The 16,848-nt window shown below is 39.4% G+C and overlaps 1 long non-coding RNA gene across 1 annotated transcript; it reads left to right on the top strand.

Annotated features, from left to right (window-relative positions):
- The first annotated feature begins 850 nt into the window (after positions 1-850).
- On the top strand, positions 851-1,403 carry LOC128642437 (uncharacterized). Its single transcript, XR_008399658.1, has 2 exons — positions 851-1,215; positions 1,296-1,403. It is a non-coding gene; the product is annotated as an uncharacterized LOC128642437 (long non-coding RNA).
- Positions 1,404-16,848: the final 15,445 nt, after the last annotated feature.

Raw genomic sequence — 16,848 nt, 5'->3', positions numbered from 1 at the left:
TTTCAGACTGCAGTTTTCAGTAATACTGATATTTGGTTTTGTATTTCACATTTGAACTGTTTGCTAGTTTTCCTGCCACACCTATTCAGTGTATCAATATACACATGTGGTGGCTATAGGAACTACTAACAAACGCCTTCAATATATTATATCCTGCTGTATGGTTTTATGGACTCAACTATGCTGCCAGATTTCTCTATGCTGCATCCATTAACCACTTCAGCAACATACACAAATTAATCTAGCTAAATCCCAGCAGTTGTGGTTCACTTGTCTAACATGGCCCAAACATTCTAAATTCTTTTAGAGATATTAAGGTTGAGCCTGACGGAATACTAAGCCAATTACAACATGGACCCAGCTGGGATCAACGCCCATATGCAGACATTAAACCAAAGGGTTGATATACTAACAGAAGGTTTAAATACACTCAAGGCTGAGAATGATACATTAAAAGCATATATTAGGGATGTTGTTGATAAAAGACTTCCCATAATAGAGCCTCAGGTCAGTCCCCCTGAGAAATTTCATGGTGATAGGTCTCTCTATAGAGATTTAAAAAATGCCTGTTTACTAATGTTTTCTCTCAGACCCCACACTTACCCTAACGATAGAGCTAGGGTTCTCACGGTTATATCTTACCTAAGGGGAGAGCCCTGCACGTGGGCTAATGCTTATTTTGAAAGCAATGATGATATATTGAATTCCTTAGAATTTTTTTTACTGCGATGGGTCAACTCTATGAGGACCCATACAAACAAATCACTGCAGAAAATGCTATGAGAAGTCTTACACAAAAGAAAAGAGTAGTTCAAGACTACATTACTGACTTTAAAAAATGCGCAAAAGATACTTTATGGAACGATATTTCATTGAGAAATCAATTCAGACTAGGTCTCTCTGATGGAATAAAAGATGAACTTTCTAGATTAGAGTTACCACCTACACTTGAGGAATTAATGACCCTTACTATAACAATAGACAGACGTCTTAGGGAACGACAGCAGGAGAGGTCTTATCACGACACATACCCAAAGAAACAGACAACACCTCACATAGTCAAACCTACATCTGAACCTATGGACATAGGTATGATAAAAGGTCCTCTGTCGCCTGAGGAAAAGATCAGGAGAAGAAGAAACAACCTCTGTTTGTATTGTGCATCTGATAACCACACTGTCAAAGAATGCCCAACTCTCCAGAGGCAAAACAAGGGTAAGACTATTATGCAACCATTCTGCTGCAGTACTCTGATACAACCACCATTCTACCTAAATTTATCCCTTCTATTACAGTGGGACCATCACCGAGTCAACGCTTCCGCGATAATTGACTCAGGAGCAACAGCCTCATATATAGATAAACAATTCACACATGTAAATAAAATACCTTTGGTGCACAAACGGACTCCTGTTTCTTTGAGAGGCATTGATGGCAATCCCATCACTTCTGGCCCAGTAGAATTTCAAACAATCCCCCTACTAGTAGTGACCGCAGAACATCACAGGGAGTATATTACATTCGATGTTATCTCCTCGCCTATTTCACCCATAGTTTTAGGCATTAGTTGGCTCACTACACATAATCCTCACATTAACTGGGCTAATCAATCCCTTACGTTTAATTCCAGTTTCTGCTTGTCTAACTGTTTTCCAGTCACTGTTTTACAAACCACTGAAGACTTCCAGGATGTCAACATTCCTGAAGTTTACCAGGATTATGCCGATGTGTTTAGTAAAACAGATTCTGAAAACCTGCCTCCCCACAGGAAATATGATTGCCCGATTGAAATCATACCAGGCTCTGAAATTCCTTCCGGGCATATATTCCCTCTATCAGAGCCAGAGCTCAAACACTTGAAATCATACCTTGATGAAAATTTTAAAAAAGGATTTATACGTCCTTCCACATCTCCGGCCAGTGCCGGTATATTTTTCGTAAAAAATAAAGATGGGTCTCTTAGACCAATTGTCGATTACAGGCAGTTAAACAAAATAACAGTCAAAAACCGTTATCCCCTGCCCCTCATCCCAGAACTCATAGAAAGATTGGAGGGGGCTAAATTCTTCACAAAATTAGACTTAAGGGGTGCATACAATCTCATACGGATTAGGTCAGGCGATGAATGGTTGACGGCATTTAGGACCCGCTACGGCCTATTTGAGTATGTCGTTATGCCGTTTGGCCTTTGTAACGCCCCTGCAACCTTTCAGCACCTGATCAATGACCTATTCAGAGATATCTTAGATGTCTATATAGTTATTTACTTAGATGACATCTTAATATACTCTAAAACTTATCAAGAACATGTCCTCCACGTAAGACAAGTCCTCTCTAGGCTCAGAGGTAACCATCTATATGCAAAAGCTGAAAAATGTTTGTTTAACTCACAGTCTATATCATTTTTGGGTTATGAAATAACTTCTTCTGGTATTCGTATGGAAAACAAAAAGATAGAAGCTATTCTAAACTGGCCTATTCCCAAAACTAAACGCCAGGTACAATGCTTCATGGGTTTCGCGAACTTCTACCGCAAGTTCATAAAAAACTTTTCAAAACTCGCAATACCTTTAACAGCCCTAACAAGAGCGAATACACCTTTTAAATGGACCCAGGAAGCTCAAACTGCTTTTGACTTCTTCAAACAAAGATTTACTACAGCACCTATTCTGCGTTTCCCCAATATGAAACTTCAGTTCATACTGGAGGTTGACGCCTCCAACCTCGCCATTGGGGCCATCTTGTCACAGAGAGAAGATTTAACAAAACCTCTGCATCCTGTAGCTTTTTATTCCCGTACATTAAATACAGCTGAACAAAACTATGCAATTGGTGACAAGGAACTTCTTGCAATAAAACTTTCATTAGAACATTGGCGTCACTTGTTGGAAGGGGTCACCATTCCTACATTAATTTACACAGACCACAGGAATTTGCAATACCTGAAAAGTACTCGTACCTTGTCAGCTAGACAAGTCAGATGGAATCTTTTCTTCTCTCGCTTCAACTTTCTTATCACTTACCGACCTTCTGGAAAAAACCAGAAAGCTGATGCTCTTTCCAGAATTGCATCTGAGACTTCAGTATCCACAACGGAACAATCTATTATCCCAAAGGATAAATTCCTTCTATTTACTTTTGAATCTTTACCGACAGTCCTGAAAGAACAAAACAAAGATCACAATAAACCATTACATATGATACAACTCCATCCAGACGGTTGTTATTACCATGGTTCAAAACTATACATTCCACCATCACTCAGACCCTCGCTACTTCGCTCTGTCCATGAATCATCTCTAGCGGGTCATCCTGGGGTTACCAAAACCCATGAGTTAGTCACAAGACACTACTGGTGGCCTCATTTGTATAAAGATATCAAAGAACACGTTCTTTCTTGTCCTGTCTGCACTATCTCTAAAAGAGATAAACATCCACCTTATGGCTTGCTCATGCCTTTACCTACCCCTACAAGACCATGGTCTGAAATCGCATTGGATTTCATTGTCGATTTACCTGTGTCATCCAGAAACACTACTATCCTCGTCGTAGTGGATTTATTTACCAAAATGTGCCATTTTATACCCTTTACCAAACTACCAACTGCAATGGAGACCATACATTTATTGCTTAATCATGTATTCAAGCATCATGGTCTTCCCACTACCATTCTCAGTGACCGTGGTACACAATTTTCCAGCAGATTATGGCAAGAATTTTGCAAAACATTCTCTTTACAAAGAAAACTCACTACAGCCTACCATCCTCAGGGAAACGGTCAAACCGAAAGGTGCAACCAGTGGTTGGAACAATTCCTCAGGTCCTTCTGTTCTTCCCAGCAACATCACTGGTCTGACTTTATATCCTATGCTGAATTCTGTTACAATAATACGCATCATTCTGCAATTAATCAAACACCCTTCTTTGCTAACTATGGATTTCATCCTCGGTTCCACCTACTGCCAACATCCGATACCTTATCGCCCAGTATTTCCCAATTATCTGAAGATATCTCTTCGAACTTCAAGAATATTGAATTAGCTATAGTTAAAGCCAAGGATCAGTACAAGAGGTATTATGATCGCCGAAGATTGCCTGCTCCTCACTACTCACCAGGTGATTTGGTCTGGCTTTCCACCAGGAATATGAAATTGAATACACCCTCGAAAAAACTCTCTCCTCTGTTTGTTGGTCCATACCCTGTTGAGAGAGTTATTAACCTCAATGCTGTTCGTTTGACCTTACCGAATTCCCTTAAAATCCATCCGACATTTCATGTTTCCCTGCTGAAACCCTATAAGGAGCTCCGAGCCTCGACTACTGTAACTCCTCATCCTACTGTTGCTATAGACCCTAACCTAGAATATGAGGTTTCCTCTATCTTGGACTCTCGTCGAAGGAATGGTCGGTTGGAATATCTTATACACTGGAAAGGTTACTCTTCTGATGAAGACTCCTGGGAACCGGCCTCTAACATTTCTGCTCCTCGACTTGTATCCCGGTTTCACCAACGCAATCCGGATAACCCTCGACCCTGAGCACCGGGAGTTGCTCCTTGAGAGGGGGGTCCTGTCAGGTTGTCATCCTCTCTATGTATACAACATAACAAACTTCTCTCACTTTAGGACCCAGCAGCTTACTCTCAACAGCTTTATAAGGCTCACCTGCCTTATTCTCATTGCTTAGTATTGGAGACAGATAGGATCCTTACAGCCATCCTCTACCTGAAGAGCTATTTACAAGCTCCCTCTTGATCCAGCTTATTTTGTGAACGCTGTTCACAAAGCACCTACTGCTTCATCCTCACAACCTCCACGCCTCACTCTGAGCTGCAGCATTCTCCTTCTTGCAACGGCCGCAACTTACACTTAAGTTTATACCGGTAAGAACATCTGCTACATGTATACATTTCTTGTGGAAAGTGTTAAGCTGCCATATATGAACTTAAAAGAGCTTGGATAAAAATATATGCATATATTACAAGGACTGTTATCAGAATCTCTGCAAACAATCTCTCTAAATTTAAAATCCATTTTGTGCACACTACAAAAAGCACTCTTGGCGCTTCATTATAGTTAAGCTGACAGCTTGTAATATTTCCTAGTTATAAAGGGCTGTTATAACTTCTCTATTTCAGACTGCAGTTTTCAGTAATACTGATATTTGGTTTTGTATTTCACATTTGAACTGTTTGCTAGTTTCCCTGCCACACCTATTCAGTGTATCAATATACACATGTGGTGGCTATAGGAACTACTAACAAACGCCTTCAATATATTATATCCTGCTGTATGGTTTTATGGACTCAACTATGCTGCCAGATTTCTCTATGCTGCATCCATTAACCAGTTCAGCAACATACACAAATTTATCTAGCTAAATCCCAGCAGTTGTGGTTCACTTGTCTAACATGGCCCAAACATTCTAAATTCTTTTAGAGATATTAAGGTTGAGCCTGACAATACCTTGGGGAGGAATCCTTCAGTGTTTATCCTGTATATAGCTTGGAGTATACCTGAACCGGATTATAATGGCCCAAATTAATAACTGATAAGCATCCAGTAGGCAGGGAACACGATCTGTTACAAGACAATATATAATAAAAAATACAAAATGTGAAAACAATCACCAACAAGCTTATATTGATAACCTAAGGAGAAGAGCAACAACTTATTAACATAATATAGATTCAGCTACTGCTTATCATCAACAGCTTAATTCCTAAGTTCCTTTGTCTCCATGTCTTGTCTGCCAAAAAAGGTGGACCGTGGAGGAGATCTGGTGATCTCACAGTATGCCTATTATGTAAGAGTCCCATGATGATGAAAGTCTCAACAGGACAGTAGAAATCCAGGTACCCGTAGTAGAAGTTTAGGTAATCAGTTAGCAGCCCAATAATCACTGGTGGAGAACTGTGGGCGTAACTTGAATCTTGGGTGAATCGGCAAGCTCACAAAGTGAGTATTCTATAATCTTAGCTTCCAGGGCCCCCCCCCCAAAACCCTGCTGGACCGCGACATATGAACATTGTCCTGCTATCTGCCGAGGTTCACTCACTGTGGCATGTAGATCCGGTGTTACTAGCACTGCAAATGCTTTCCCCCCGGAGAGAATGACTTGCGTGGTGTTCAGCGCCTCTGTAGCCATCATGTTATGCTGGGAGTCATCAGATGAAGTGGCGATGTAGTCTCGTTCATCCTCTTGTTGTCTGGTCTCGCCCAAAAGTGAAAGAGTCGCAATGGTATAACGCAGTGTCAGGGAATCCTGTGGGGCTTGATCCATGAGGTGCGAGCAAAGTTCTACAATTGTACGCCAATGCTCATTATCAAATATGTCCTGATAATCAGCTTCCTCCCTGTCAGCCATTTTAGGGACAGTATGTTGTGGTGTAGATAATTATATAAGGAGCCGATAGCAACAGGTCCAGTCCCGTTTGTAAAGTCCTTCCAATTTAGCTGATAGTGGGATGTAGATCCTTAATAATATTTGTATGTGCCCAGCTGCATCCAAGTAACCCTCGATCTCTCGATGGGGGAACGGTGCCTATATGCGAGCCGCCGCTCTAGGCCTCTTATACGACACCGGCTCCAACTTCAAAAATACAGATCAGTCTTCCTGAGTATATAGTATTACTACTTGTAGTTAACAGAAAAAAGTGAGATTGTCCTGTGGAATTTCTCAAATAATCTGTGGTTTATTGAGATCTCAAAAGGAGCTCTGGGGAAATGCAACCATCTCTGATCTCGGTTCGGACACGCCCCCCCAATGCTGCTCTTTTAACAAATGATACCAAGAGAATGAAACAAATTAGATAATATAATTAAATTAGAAAGTTGTTTAAAATTGTATTCTCTATCTGAATCATGAAAGAAAAATGTTGGGTTTCATAACCCTTTAAGGGATTATCTATCTTTTAAAACAACAAACATTCTGGTGTTGACTGTCCCTTTAAGCCTGTTTGATATTTTTGTCCTTAAATGCATGCCCTTAATAATAATAATAAGCTAAAATAATGTCTTAATGCCTAAAGTATTTATGTAACATTAACATTACCGGCAGAACTGAGCTAGTACCAGTTTATTGCCTATTATTGTATTTTTCTACTGTTTACCTTCTTAGTTAATGGACCCTTACGGTTCACACTGTCAGCAGCTATTCTCTCTCTCTCTCTCTTTATTTTTTTTTAGTTTTGTGCAGTTATACTATTAGTGTAGAGAAATTAAATACTTGTATTAGTACTTGTTCACTATATATGTTGATTACTCATTGTTTAACATTCAAGGAGGGGAGCTACGTTTACTGACTGTAGATGTGTTTCTATAGCATTCTGACTAGAGTGATCTTATGACAGGGTCTGCTTCATTCCTCTATCTCTTCAAGTACAGGTAGCCCTCAGTTTACGCCGGGGTTAGGTCCAGAAGGAATGGTTGTAAATTGAAACCGTTGTAAATTAAAACCCAGTTTATAATGTAAGTCAATGGGAAGTGAGGGAGTTAGATTCCAGGCCCCTCTCAAAATTGTCATAAGTAACACCTAATACATTATTTTTTTTTTTTTTTTTTATTTTTTTTTTAGATTTTACCGTTATTTTTTATTTCGTTAATTTGTCTAATCCACAAAAGTTGATATATTTTGATAGAGAGGTATTTTGCTTTATTACAATCTTACCATAGAATTATTGGGTACTAAATACTTTGTTCGTTATTTATTAGGTTCTTTTTACAGTATAAAGTAATGTAGTAGTATTAGCATCATAAAACTCTAAATCTCCATAGAATAAAGGGACAATATAGTGCAAAAAGAAAAGTTCTGTGTAAGAGCATTTTATTATTGCACTATTGCTTTCCTCTATGTTTTTTTTTTTTTTAATATAATTTTTATTGAGGGTTAATAAAATATACATACAGGTATCAGGTGCAAAAGGAAAATGAAATATAGTCATACAGCTCAAATGAAAATAAATTGACATAAGAATTGGTAATTGCAACTAATACATTGTGTTAACAGACTGTCAAAGCAATACCTGCTGTGTAGTACAAAAAACAAGAACAAATAATGTCAACCCTCATGTTTTCCACCTCCTTCTGAAAAGTGAGGCCACTTTTGGACCTCTACAAAACAAATAAAATAGCCAATAGGAGGGTTATATTAATATAAGGTCTCTTTTGGACCTTAGAACACTATTGAAACAAATTAACTATGAACTGCCAATATATATATATATAAACAAGATATAGGTAGAAAAAAAAAAAAAAAAAAAAAATCATATTGTGTTGTGCCCAGGGGAGTGGAAACATAGCTATGGTCCAGTAATCAGAATCCACCCAAGTCATAGAGAACCTCACGCTTCACATAACAGCCCCATTAAATATTGCCATAGATCTACTATGATTAGACAATTATGGTCTGTTGGTTCCATAAGATATATGAATATTGTGTTTTACTTACACATTATTTGGCTGTGTTTTGATACTGTAGGTCCAGTAGGCTGTCCCGGCCGCAGACAGCACATTATTGATCTAGAATAAATTAGTGCAGCCAAGTGTTACTCTTCTAAAGCAATATAAGTATGGGAGCTCAGAGGGCATATTAGAAGTTAGTTGGATCAGGAGGGATACCTTCTTCTACATATTGCTGGATTACAAAGGTAGAATTGTGCATGTCATTTCCAAAATTAACAATTACTGACTAATAATATTTGTTTGACCATAAATAAACACAATCGCCGTGCATGGCATCAAGAAACTAACTTTTCATACCAGAAGCCTCTTATTTAAATTACATTTGGTATGAAATCCCTCTTTAAAAGTGAAAAATGGGCTCTCCTTTCCAAAGTATAGCAGCCACTGATGGGCCGCATACTCCTGAGTATAGTTAGGGAGGACAGCCTGAGAGGCAGGAACTACATGAGCTACGTGTGGACCCCTGTCCTAAAATACTTCCCAGAATATGTCTGTCATGAATAAAGTACATGATCTAACTATGTATCATCCCTCTCAGAAAGAAGAAGCATATCAATTAAAGGGCCACATACATCGACTTACAATGGTATATCACAACATAGTATGTCACTAGCGGTACAAATTAGCAATCCAGGTATTCCAACCAATTGGTCTAATATCAGTATATCATCATAACACAGATCATTGTAACAGAAGATGTTCGCCCTCTATCACCATAGAGGCTATTAGTATAGAAGTCACAGCAAAACAAAATATAATTGCTTGTTGGTATGAATATGCTATAACTATTAGAGAAATTTCAGACAAGAGTCTTCATAAACCTAATAGCATGTCATGTATTTCAGGGATCATACCAACAACATGTCTCTGCAGTTTCACTCGAACTCAGCACTATGCACTAAGTACCGAGGGTATCAGTCCTTGTTGTCGCTTCTTTCTTATCCCACGCCGTGTCGCACATTCTGTGGGGCGCTCTCTAGGAAAGAAGAAAGGCTGCGTAGCAATAGAAAGTTCCCGAGTGCCACAGGGCCTAAGCAGCATCCCTCCTTTAACAAGTCTTCAGCAGACCAACGCCGCCATGCAACCCGAGGATCCGGCAAGCCACGGCCGGCAAGTATCCAGATGATGTGAAGGTTAGACTGGTTGCTACGGTAATGATTAGAAAGTGTCCTTTTACCCCCACTATCCCATAATAATGCCGGGGCGGAGGGACTCACCGGGGTATGTGGGGAAAGTGCTCTGGGAGTGTCCACCATTAATGCGGATGCTGTAGGTTTATCTGGGTTGGAGACTTCTGGAGTGACTCCTTCAGAGGCATGCTGCTTACTGGTTCCACATTGTTCCGACAGGATCTGCGACTGCTCAACTGCCTCCAATACTCCGCAAAACATCTGCTCAAGATCGCGGAAGTGCCTGTCTAGGGGTACTAGAATTCCGGCTTCCCATCTGGCTATACACTCCATGGTAGCGGTAAATTGAGGGGAATACAATTCAGATTGTCTCCTGGTTAAATATGAGATGCCCCTGGGCTTGCGGGCTTAAGTTTGCCGTATCTTGTTTTTTAGTTCAGCATATATAGCTGCGTTACCTGACACTTCAGGAATACGGAGGGGTGAGAGAAGACCTAGGCCATTACAAGGCCTCTGCTGCGTATCTCCTCGTTACTGGTCTGCCGGGCCGATGTTATAGATACGAGATGCCAGAATCAGTTGCTCAAGTAGTTGTCTTCACTAATTCTCGCAGAAGTAGTCTTGGATTTGTACTCAGATAGGCAATAAACAGCAGTTTTATTGACTCCAGTATTCAGCCGTCATAGACTAGGCAGCCATCTTAGTCGGTGGTTGGACACGCCCCCCTAATACATTATTTTTAAAGCTTTGAAATGAAGACTTTAAATGCTAAACAGCATTATAAACAGTATCAAATAATCACACAACACATAATATATAATTAAACTAAGTTAAATGAACAAAAACATTTGCTAAACTGCATTATAAACCTTATGAAATAATCACACAACACAGACTTTACTTGCATTTTTCTGCAAACAGTTCCTTTTATGCATTCCAATCTGGACTGATTTATAGACAGGAAGATCTTGTTCCTTTAACAACTGCTAGATAACTCATGTCTAGCTAGCTACACTGATTAATTTCAGCCTGCTTGTGTGTATCTTTGCTGAAACACAAGCGGACAGCTACACCTACTGGCTATTTTAATCAATGCACTGCTTTCTCAATGCTTTTCAATAGCAGTCACATGACTAAAAAAAAAAGGTTGTTATTCTGAAATTGTGCAAATTGAACCGGCATAAACCGAGGGCCACGTAGTAGTTTGCTGGGCTGCTTCTTGTTGAATTCTAAGGTTTATTTTTTTTTTCTATTATAACCAGTAGGTTATTTGGGTTTACAATTTACAAAGTCATATGAAAGTTCTCAGGCTTCCTTGTACAGTTCATAATATTTTTATTAAAATAAATGTAAGGGACAGTCTAGTCAAAATTATTAAAGTTTTATGATTCACATAGGACATGTAAATTTAAACAACTTTTCAATTTACTTTTATCATCAAATTTGCTTTGTTATTTTGGTATTCTGTTGAAAGCTAAACCTAGGAAGGTTCATATGATAATTACTAAGCCCTTGAAAGTTTTTTTTACAGACAGAGCTAGTTTATGTGTGCCATACAGATAATGTTGTGCTCACTCCCGTGGAATTACCTTGATGATGATTGCCTAAAATGTAAGTGTCAAAAGAACTGAAATAAGGGGGCAGTCTGCAGAGGCTTAGATTTAAGTTAATCGCAGAGGTAAAAAGTGTATTAATATAACCGTGTTGTTTATGCAAAACTGGGGAATGGGTAATAAAGGGTTTATCTATCATCTTAAACAATAAAAATTCTGGAGTAGACTGTCCATTTATGCTTGCCAGTCTAAAGTCAGTAGAAGTGGATATGGGTCCTTTTTATCTTACAGCTTTTTAATTATCTTTTGTTTAGCATGTGTGACCCAAGACTGGGCCCTTTTGTTCGGTGTACCTTCTCCTATTAAAATAATTTTTTTGGCCAGGAAGTCCAAAAGCAGCCTTATGTGCCATAAAGAGGTCTTCAGTTTTGATGTGCATTTTCAGCGTAATGTGTTCCTATTAACTGTTTCTCTAGGCTTCCTTCTACAAAACAAAAAAATATTGATGGTTTTGATGTATGTACCATGTATCTTGTATTTTTTGTTTGTTTTCTATATGCTACTTTTTAAACCTCAATAGAAACAAATCGAACAAACAAAAAAAAAAATGCAATTTTTCTCAAATCCACTTCTATCTATATTCATCAATCCCATATTCAACTTATAGATGGATCATCATTAAAACCAGGAACACTGAAAAAGAAGCCATTTCCCTTCTTGTCACTATGGGACCTAGATATAAAGAAATGATTACCTTTAATTAGGTATCATCATCTTTGTTTTCCGTAGTTCTTGGTCTCCCTGGCTGTGGAGGTACACTACTCTAATTGACAGGGAAACTAATACTGTGCAATTCAAATATAAATTTTGCCTTTGCCATAATGCCATTGTTTAGTCTCTAACATCTGCTGCATTTCAGCCTGAAACTTATAAATATGCCACAAAATAAAATATGCCCCAAATGGCCCTAAAATACTGCCTAGTTTAATTTATTAAAAAATAAAGGTGGCAGCATCTTTATTTTTTTAATAAAATAACTGCACTAGGCAGTATTTTGGGGCTAAAGTTGGTGGGAGTGGGGTGTTAGAAAAAAACGGCACTGAAAATTGCCTTTACATTGCGGTCAATGGGAACTGTGTGTTTCCAGTAAATACAGTATCTCACAAAAGTCAGTACACCCCTCACATTTTTGTAAATATTTTATTATATCTTTTCATGTGACAACACTGAAGGAATGACACTTTGCTACAATGTAAAGTAGTGAATGTACAGCCTGTATAACAGTGTAAATTTGCTGTCCCCTCAAAATAACTCAACACACAGCCATTAATGTCTAAGCCATTGGCAACAAAAGTGAGTACACTCCTAAGTGGAAATGTCTAAATTGGGCCCAATTAGCCATTTTCCCTCCCCGGTGTCATGTGACTCGTTAGTATTAAAAGGTGTAAGGTGTGAATGAGGAGCAGGTCTGTTAAATTTGGTGTTATCGCTCTCACACTCTCTCATACTGGTCACTGGAAGTTCAACATGGCACATCATGGCAAAGAACTCTCTAAAGGAACTGAAAAAAAGAATTGTTGATCTACAGAAAGATGGCCTAGAAGATTTGCAAGACCCTGAAACTGAGCTGCAGCATGGTGGGCAAGACCATACAGCAGTTTCACAGGACAGGTTCCACTCAGAACAGGCCTCACCATGGTTGACCAAAGAAGTTGAGTGCACGTGCTCAGCGTCATATCCAGAGGTTGTGTTTGGGAAATAAACATATAAGTGCTTCCAGCATTGCTGCAGAGGTTGAAGGGGCGGGGGGGTCAGCCTGTCAGTGCTCAGACCATACGCCGCACACTGCATCAAATTGGTCAGCATGGCTGTCATCCCAGAAGGAAGCCTTTTCTAAAGATGATGCACAAGTAAGCCCGCAAACAGTTTGCTGAAGATAAGCAGACTAAAGACATGGATTACTGGAACCATGTTGTGTGGTCCGATGAGACCAAGATAAACTTATTTGGTTCAGATGGTGTCAAGTGTGTGTGGCGGCAACCAGGTGAGGAGTACAAAGACAAGTGTGTCTTGCCTACAGTTAAGCATGGTGGTGGGAGTGTCATGGTCTGGGCCTGCATGAGTGCTGCCAGCACTGGGGAGCTACAGTTCATTGAGAGAACCATGAATGCCAACATGTACTGACATACTGAGGCAGAGCATGATCCCCTCCCTACGGAGACTGGGCCCCAGGGCAGTATTCCAACATGATAACGACCCCAAACACACCTCCAATACGACCACTGCCTTGCTAAAGAAGCTGAGGGTAAAGGTGATGGACTGGCCAAGCATGTCTCCTGACCTAAACACTATTGAGCATCTGTGGGGCATCCTGAAATGGAAGGTGGAGAGCGCAAGGTCTCATACATCCACCAGCTCTGTGATGTCTTCATGGAGGAGTGGACTCCAGTGGCAACCTGTGAAGCTCTGGTGAACTCCATGCCCAAGAGGTTTAAGGCAGTGCTGGAAAATAATGGTGGCCACACAAAATATTGACACTTTGGGCCCAATTTGGACATTTCCACTTAGGGGTGTTCTCACTTTTGTTGCCTACGGTTTAGACATTAATGGCTGTGTGTTGAGTTATTTTGAGGGGACAGCAAGTTTACACTGTTATACAAGCTGTACACTCAACATTGTAGCAAAGTGTCATTTCTTCAGTTTTGTGACATGAAATAAAATATTTTACAAGAATGTGAGGGGTGTACTCACTTTTGTGAGATACTGTATATATGTATGTACTTATAAACATATATATTTATGTGTTAATATGTGTATATATACACATAGTAACACATAAATATATTTGTATATAATCATATACATATATATTTAACACTGCTGCCTATCGCTGCGCTACTTACCCCTTGCACTGCACGAGTTCTGATGCCGTGTATGACGGCATCGGAACGAGACTCCCATAGGAGCCTACGAAAGAGCTCTCATGATCGCAATGCTTCCCAGCAAAGCGAATGCGACCTCGATGCTGAACATTTGTAATACCAGCTCACATTAAGGGGCAGTGCCTAATGCATAAATAAATTGTATATGGATAAAAGAGAAAAGAAAATGCATTAGTCTGGCACACAATTGCTAATAAACTCAGTGATATAACCCACAAATACTTTCAAAGTAGGTAGTGTGGCCTCAACAGCTTATTCATTAGACGTTGAAAGGTGGCAGGGGCACCATGTAAACCAAACGGTAGTACTGTATATTGAAACAACCCCTCAGGAGTGGAAAAAGCGGTCTTTTCTTTGGCAGATTCTGCTAACGGTATTTGCCAGTACCCTTTCGTTAAATCTAAAGTCGTTATAAAACGGACCTTGCCTAGTCTATCAATGAGTTCATAAACTCGGGTATTGGATAAGCATCAAAACATGAAACTTCATTCACTTTTCTGAAATCATTACAAAACCTGAGTGAACCATCTGGCTTGGGAACCAGTACAATAGGACTAGACCATTCACTACTCGATTCCTCAATCACGCCCACCTGCAACATTTTTGTAATTTCAGCATTAAGTTCTTCCTGTTTTGCCTCAGGAAATTCTATAGGGCCTTAACTTTACCTTTACCCCAGATTTGATTATAATGTTATGTTCAATGACTTTTGGTTCGTCCTGGTTTTTCTGAAAATATATCCTTAAAATTGCTAATTAGTGTTTTACCTTCTAAAGTTTGAATAGGGGTTAGTTGCTCAGATATATATACCTTAGGTAACTATGGGTCCCTTTCTGTAGAGTTAACCTTATCTTTCCAGTCACATGGATCTAGTTCTGTCATATTAGCACTACTTCTCTCTTGCCTTCCAAGGCTTTAAAAGGTTTATTTGATAAATCTGTTCTTTCTTTTTATGATCAGGTTGTTTAATTTTGTAGTTCACCTCTCCTATTTGCTCCAAAACCTCATAGGGTCCCTGCCATCTAGCTAACAATTTACTTTCAGTAGTAGGTAGTAAAACCAGTACCCGATCACCTGTACTAAACTTCCTAGTTAGTGTTCTCCGATTATAAAAATGTTGTTGGGCTTCTTCCATATGAGACTTCACAATTGGGGCTAACTGCAAAAACCTGTCCCTCATCTGGGTAATATATTCAATAATATTCTTTCCCTGGGGTTGTTGTTCTTCACAAATTTCTTTTATTACATCTAGAATTCCCCTTGGTTGCCATGCATACAACAAATCAAAAGGAGAGAACCCAGTAGAAGAACTAGGCACTTCCCTAATTGAGAACATTAAATATGGCAAAAGTGAATCCCAGTCTTTTACATCCTGTCGTACCACACTTTTTAACATATTTTTCAGTGTCTTATTAAACCTTTCCACTAACCAGTCTGTTTGTGGGTGATAGACAGAGTTACCAATAGGCTTAATTTTAGGAGCTGATAAAATTTCCTCATAAGCTGTGAGACAAAAGGCGTTCCCTGATTAGTTACAATCTCTTCTGGAAGTCCAACCAGGGAAAACACCTGTACCAAGTCCCTTACTATAGTTTTTGCGGCATTAGTTCTTAAAGTTATTGCTTCCGTATATCTAGTTGCATAGTCAACAATCACTAATATATACTGATTACTCCTAGTTGACTTCTGTACAGGTCCTACTATGTCCATACCGATTCTCCTGAATGGTTTATCTATGATAGGAAGGGAAAGCAATGGAGCTCTTGCAATCTGCCTTGGAGCTATAAGCTGACACTCTGGGCAAGATGAGCAATATCGCTTTACTTCTTCATAGATTCCAGGCCAGAAAAATCGTTCTAAAATTCTGTCTCTAATTTTCTCTGCACCAAGGTGTCCCCCAAAGAGGTGTGAGTGAGCATATTCCAGTACAACATTTCTATGGCTTTTTGGAAAAAGAAGCTGTTCTACCATCCTCCCTGCATCCTGCGTAACTCTGTATAAGAGATCATCTTAAAGTATAAAATAAGGTGCTGCACCTGTTGTTTTCCCTGGTACTTTTACTCCATTTATTTCTGTGACCTTTGTTTATGCATGTACAAGAGTATGGTCATTGGCCTGACTCTGCCCAAAATTTCTCCCTGACTTTAACAATTCATTTAACTCAGGGGGCATATTTTTACTTGTAACTCCAGGATCTTCCTGCGGTATAGGTTTGGAAGTAGAGCTCTGCAAATCTCCATTTGCTTCTTACCCCACTATTACTGCAGGAAGTTCTTTAGACTGCTTCCTTGCTCTCTTAATTTTGTCTAACCTCCTTTCCCGCTTTGTTTTCCGAGTCTTCCCAGCTTCTGCATATAGGTCAAAGGAGAAGGGAAAGACATCCCACCGCTGCCACCACAATGTAACAATGTTGCCTTTTACTGGATTAATAATGTGTTCTTGTGCGCGGTCCCTTTAAATATTGAGCAAACAACACAATAAGATTGCCGCCACAGACTGGGGTCCTATGAACTTGCAGGGTTAACTTTTATTGTTCATCACTGGTGTTACACTTTAAAAAACACAGTATAGCATTGTTGCATTCAGTTAACACTGTCCCTTTAATTTCAAAACAAACAACAAGAATAAACAAACAAAAACCTATCTCCTTATTGGAGAACTAACTAAACATGGCCAGGTACACAACAAACCTGCCTAGTTCCCTCACTAATGCCAGGTGATAAATTAGCCCTCAAAACACTTTACCAAAATATATTTTCTC

Source organism: Bombina bombina, chromosome 1 (genome assembly GCF_027579735.1).
Source record: "Bombina bombina isolate aBomBom1 chromosome 1, aBomBom1.pri, whole genome shotgun sequence".
Lineage (NCBI taxonomy): Eukaryota > Metazoa > Chordata > Amphibia > Anura > Bombinatoridae > Bombina > Bombina bombina.
Note: the sequence above shows the minus strand (reverse complement) of the source record. Positions and strands in the feature narration are given on the sequence as shown.